The following is a 6,699-nucleotide window of genomic DNA, read 5'->3' on the forward strand; positions in this document are numbered from 1 at the left end:
AACAGAGACAATTTTGATTCCATGATGTGGGAGAGGGGGGGGGGCGGGGGGGGGTTGTCGTCAGTGGGCATTAACTTTAGCATTAACTGATTGAAATTTTAGCACACTCTTTGTTTAGGCATGCCATATGGTGGGATTCATTTTTGTTCAAATCCGATGTCAAATTCCGGTTATTCCGTGCGTCTGTCCATACCAAATTTCCGTGGCAGTTTTCTTAGCAGCTGCTCAGCGCAGATGCTCGAAATTGTTTGCACAATCTTTGTTTAGACATGCCGTATGGTGGCATTCATTTTTGTTTGAATCCGATGTCAACTTTCTTTTTATCCGTGCGTCTGTCCGTACCAAATTTCCGTCAGAGTTTTCTCAGCAACTGCTCAGCGCAAATGCCTGAAATTTTAGCACAATTTTAGGCATACCAAATGGTGGGATTCATTTTTGTATGAATTCGATGTCTATATTAGAGTTTATATTCACATCACAGAGAGGTATTACCGGTGAGCATCCACTCACAGACTTCTTGTTAGTCAGCCCGCGGGCTGACTAGTTACGGTGGAATGAAACTCCAAGTGCGCTTGCGTAATTTGGAATTCTGGGAAAAAGATGTACACGACTTGTTCTAAAGAAACTCGTGCTATTTGCTCCAACCAAAGGGCGTGATTCTTCACAAACACCCTCTAAACAAAGACGCGACCTCGATCTATGTATAGACTGCATTGTTCTTCGTCGTTCTCGACGAAAAATTAAAGAGGAGATTGTTCTAAGTGGGAAATATGATACTATGAAAATATTTCAGTGCTTCTTATAGAAGATGAGAAGTTTATATGCAGAGCACATTTAACACTTGATATATATACCCTCAATCGCCGTTGCAAGTTCACGGATTTATGTGTATTCCTCTGAATGCCTGATGCAAGACTACCTCGATCAATACCTTGCATAAGACATGTACGGATTGGAATTCGAACAATAATCCACTTGCACAAAGGTCCCAAAACAGTGAAAAAAAGAATCTCTTTTCACTTTAATGATGGAAGTTATGAAAACGTCAGAAGATCACTTAAGATGTGTAAAGTCTTATAATTTACACGATGATAGACATGTAAGTGCCGCTTGGCACGTGAACCGCGCCCACAGGTGAGAAACTGACCACAGTAGAACTTGAGAGTTGAGAGAAACTGCGCGGATTTATAGACACCCCCCACCCCTCCCCCCAATTAGAGAGAGTGAGCGAGATGGAATCCAGTATTATTTTAGGGTATACGTAGTGTATGTATAAAATATTTTGAATTTCCAGTTTATTACTTTATTTTGGAAGCAATTCTTTTCTTTCCTAATAACACTAAAATGAATACTTAAATTTAGAAATTGAATTAAGTATACATACAGTATACACCCCTCCCCCTTCCCCTATCATGCATTGCCTCGAACCTGCACGATTAAAAACTTTTATCTAATAATAATTAATTAACACAATCTAACCCAAGGTCTACCTTCCTTTTAAGCATCATAATCTATATCATTTATAGAATTTAACAGTAAAATTGAAAATGTATACATTCTTCAACGTTCAATGATTGGGATCATAGTGGCTTTGCATGTTCATTTCTGACACGAACTTTATCTCATGGCCATAGGAACCGGGGGGAGGGGGGCACGTGGAGGGGGGGGGCATGCCCCCAATAATTTTTCCGATATATAGACTACTATAGAATACATAGCTACTATATGCTTGTGCTCCCTCAATAAAAACGTCTGATGACCTTTTTTTTAAATCTTTTTTTTTATTATTATTATTATCATTTTTGCTTGTCAAGGAATTTTTGGTAGTTAATAGTGCCCCTCCAACTGAAAATGTATGGCTGTCCCCCCCCCCCCAACTGAAATTGCTTCCTACGGGCCTGTATCTGATGTCTGCGCCCAGTCATCATAAAAATCACGATGTAGTCTAACTAAAATTTATTCTAGTATGCTTTATTATTTGTTATGTACAGCATTATGTTACAAATAAGAAAAGACTGGGGCAGTGGGCGAATTTTAACTTAGACGACAATGACTTTTAATGAACACAACATGATGGATAAAACAAATCATATACCATCACAAAACAAGAAAGAAACTTTCTGTATTCCAGTGGCTGACTCAGCTTTTTTTTTTTTTTTTTTTTTAAAAAAAAGCTAACCTTGTTTATTTAACCTTGCAATAAAATCACCTTTGATATGTCTAATGTGGGATGTAAGGGGAAGGACAAATTTTTCTTTTAAAATTCAATATGGCTGTCGTGATGCCTGTATTAGACTTGGTATTAGACTTGGTTGCGACCAAAAAAAAATCTAATTGTATAGAAAAATTTTAAAGCACGTTAAAATCATCTACACAAAAAGAGCAAAACTTCGTCAAATAAAGATTAAAATGAAGTAAATCTGTTAGCAATATATTTTGTAGTAGTAGTTGTTATGAAGGTTTAACACGGAAATACAATTGCCATTTTTTTAACCTTACTTTTTAACAACTTTGCTTTTCATAAAAAAAAATAATGCTGGCATTATCTCTACATGCCAAATGGGTGGTAGCTCTTATCTTCTAGAGACAAATTATATTAGTAATTAAAGAAAAATTGCATTTTCATCGTAAGATATCACCGCTACATGATGTAAGTCTTTATCGTTGAGAGTGAAAAACTCAGGGCACAGCTAATGAAAATACAAGAACACATCCTTATTATATTTTTTTTTTCAGATGAAGACTTCAAATATAAGATGACAGATAAAGGACGATGGCCCATTTCTGCACTTATATATTTTCAATCCGAAGATGAACCATTGGACCTAATAGAAAAAGTAAAGCAGGGAGATTTATCTTAGTCTGTAGTCCTAAACTGATTATTGTTTTAAAAAATATATAATCATAATTTACATATTTCTTTTGAGCAGCTCATCAAATCTTTCTATCCAGTGAGTTGGACACAGATTTTTATTGTGACCAAAAAATATACACAGTCATTGAAAACTTTTGGTACATCCAATTACTGTTTACTAGATAGAAAAAAAGAATCTGTTCGTGAAGCCATCACTTCCTTCCTAGAGACACCTTTGAGGGAATACATCCAGATACTTCTTAAAAATTTAGAGCATGATCACATGCACAAAGACATGAAAAAAGAGGTATCAAATTTAAGAAAAGATTGCAGAGCGCTTTCCTTGCTTTTGTCGCCGGAGAAGCGTCTACTTGTGAAATAAAGACTCAGATTCCATCAAAGAATTTCTTTTTCGGTACGTTAGACACATCTTATATTTTTAAATCTTAGTGTTAGTCCTTACTCCGTATACTATTTTGATGACCATTTATTGTTCCTAAGTTTCTTAGAAATGTCAAGTTCACATGTTAACATTTTATAATATGAAAGGTGTTTGCTTTCTTCTTACATTTAAGGCGATCAGGTATTCATGGTTTCGGACTTTGGAAAGCTTCAGAATTTCGAGTTTTCGTGAATCATGACACAGACACTGAACTATTGAAATCAGAATTATGCAAACTTAGTCCTGATTTTTTTTACAAGATCTCATTGAGTGTAGTGAATAGTGACATGAAAGTGAAAATATACACAAAGCAAGGAGATAAACTTTTCTTAGATGCAGAAAAAGATGATTCATACGCAACAACAGGAGCGCTGCTGAAGAATGATATTGATCCAGACGATATTTATGGATTAACCTGCCATCACGCTTTACCCCGTGAAGAACAACAAGTATTTGCAAAGTTCTCTGGAACTTCACATCCATTAAAAATCGGAGAGTGTGTTTACTCAAATAATGAACCTAACCACGATTTTACTATTTACCGAGTTGATGATGACAAACGGAGAATGTGTGACACGACCTTTTTGAATGCCATGAACAATCCATGCAATGTTAATATTCAAGAAGGACAAATTCCTCCAGTTGCACTTGTTCATAAGAAGGGAGCTTCGACTGAGTGAACTACTGGTAGAATTGAGAGTTCAGAGTTTTATGCCCGATTATTCGGAGAAGAGTCTAAAATGTTTCTTGTTTCCAGTGCTGAAATGTCTGGTCGTTCCTTTTCAGCAGAGGGAGATAGCGGGTCAGTTGTTTTTCTACACGATAGCTCTCCAAGCCAGAAGTCCGTGTTTGCGCTAGGGCTAGTTACTGGAAAGATATATGGCGTCAGAGTTGATGGTCTCTCCGAAGCCGTGAATTCTACAGTATGCTTGCGGCTCAACACCGCTCTTTCGTGTCTTTCAGAAAGAAAACAGCTGGACTTAAAGTTTGAAAGCTCGATTCGTGAATCGTCGAGCTCAGATGAAGCTGATTAAGAACGTTTTTGTCTTTATTAGGTATATGTCTTCTCGTCAAAATATTATGCACACATAACATAAATAACACATATATATATTATTGCCATTTGTCATAGTTGGTACATAAATTGCGCTCTTGAGTGATCTTATCGTTCATGTACGAGTTTTATGGTGTAAATAAAAGTCATGCATCGTGGACATGGAGAATGACAAGAAAACGATAAATACAATATATTTTTACGGAACACACATTGCATTCTTTGTTTGCTTTACAGTGCAGCTGAGTTTGTCAAAACTTGGATGTAATCCTTCTACTCCAATGTTTTATATAACTTTCGATTTTTGATACACAATCAAAAAGGAAATATATGATTATAAGTCGCAATATCTCTTTAAGATCCAAATGCATTGACATCGAGTCAGACGGATAGACAGTAGTACAAAAAAAATCTGTGTTTTTGTTCACTGTTGTCTAAAGAAAATTATAAATGTTTTAAATGTATAAATTGACTAACGTTTGATAATTCGTCTAGATTTGAAGAATTTTCAAATGAATTTAGGGATCCATATTGAATCTAATTTGGTCCAGTATAAGTGTTTATGAACTATTATACCATATTATAGCCAAACATATTTCTGACATTGAAAATGGTAAAAAATATTTCAAATGTATAGTTTGAATAAAGTTTGCCATTCATCTTGTGTTGTAGTATTTTCCAAAAAAAAACTTTAGGTCGAAAATTAAATCTAATTTCGTTCTACGAGTTAAATTTATGCAGTTAAAACATTGTCTTAATCATAATTATTTTTCTGCAATATATTTTTTGGCTGCTTTACAAATTGATAATCGCAACAGTCAGTATTACTTAACGATAAGTTAAATGTTAGGAAGAATAATTTTGACTGTGCTCGATATATTGTTCACCATCCTTTATAATTATTATTTTTTAAACCTGATGATAAATTATATTTTCTTTTTTAAAAGAGAGCTTTGATTTTTCTTAAACGTGTTCATATGTGATATTTTCTTTAAACAAACTGTTCTGTGATATAAAACGTTCTATATTTGATAATCTTGTGATATTTGTTCAATATCTTGTGTGATGTATATTCAATATCTTGTGATGTATGTTCAATATCTTATGACTGATGTTCGATATCTTGTGAAGTACGTTTGATTATATTGTGATGTATATTCAATATCTTGTATGTACATGTGATGTGTACCGGATAATGTTGTGATGAATATAATATATCTTGTGATGTATATATTCGATAATCATGGCCTTATTGACTCAGGTGAGCGTTATGGTCCATATACATCATGTTACTATATTTTTTTTAAGAATATGTTATAATTTTTTCAAAGTGACCTGTGATTTTTAAAAGCAAAGTGTTCTGTGATATTTACTTAAATTTTGATCTCAGATTAAATAATAAAAAAAAATGATTTTTTTCTGTTCTTTTTTTTCTTTCTTTCTTTCTTTTTCTTTTTTCTTTTTGGCATTGCTATATTCAATAACCTTGTGATGTATGTTCAATATCTTGTGTGAGGTATATTCATGATCTTAACTTCATACACGGATCTAGAGGGGGGATCGGGAGGGTCCCCCCTGGAATTCGCAGAGTTATTAAAATTATATGCTGAAGCAAATAAAAAATGACTTTGGAACCCCCCCCCCCTTTAAAAAACGTGGACCCCACATATCAAGAAATTTTCGGGGTTTAATACGTTTGGGGAAGCAGTTTACTTTTTATTTAATTATTTACTTTTTTTTTCTTTCTTTTTGCTGGTCAAGAAATTTCTGGGTTGGAATTTTTTTGATTTGGTTGCTCCCCCCCCCCTTGGAAAAAATTCCTGGATCCGCGCCTGAACTTGTGATGCAGTATGTAAAAGTTGAAGATAACGAACAGTGATCGATATCAAAAAAATCTATAAGCAATACAAATACATGTGTGAAGACGGCATAAAACACGGACCCCTGGAATTCCAGAGGTGGGATCAGGTGCCTAGGAGGAATAAGCATCCCCTGTTGACCAGTCACACCCGCCGTGAGCCCTATATATTGATCAGGTAGACGGAACATTCCGGAACAATTGGTATGAAACACGTCGGCCAAAATAAGACCCAGTGATAGGTTATATTTGCTAACAAGGTCATTATAGCTACCATAGAATTTACTAAATGTCGACTTTAAACTTATCAGTGAGTAGCATGCCTCGCTTAAAAAATTATCATACAGAGCAAGCTCTTGAGTAGCGAAAAGTTGGAATAAAACACCATAAGCAGGTGATAGTGGAATATTACTACATAAATAAGGAAAATTGACGATGGAAAAGCTGAAGTCATCTCGTTTTTCATACAATTTAGTTGTTAGTTGGTCTTG

Source organism: Saccostrea echinata, unplaced genomic scaffold (genome assembly GCF_033153115.1).
Source record: "Saccostrea echinata isolate AGI-Se365-2 ecotype Australia unplaced genomic scaffold, CSIRO_AGI_Sech_v1 ptg000002l, whole genome shotgun sequence".
In the NCBI taxonomy this organism is placed as follows: Eukaryota; Metazoa; Mollusca; class Bivalvia; order Ostreida; family Ostreidae; genus Saccostrea; species Saccostrea echinata.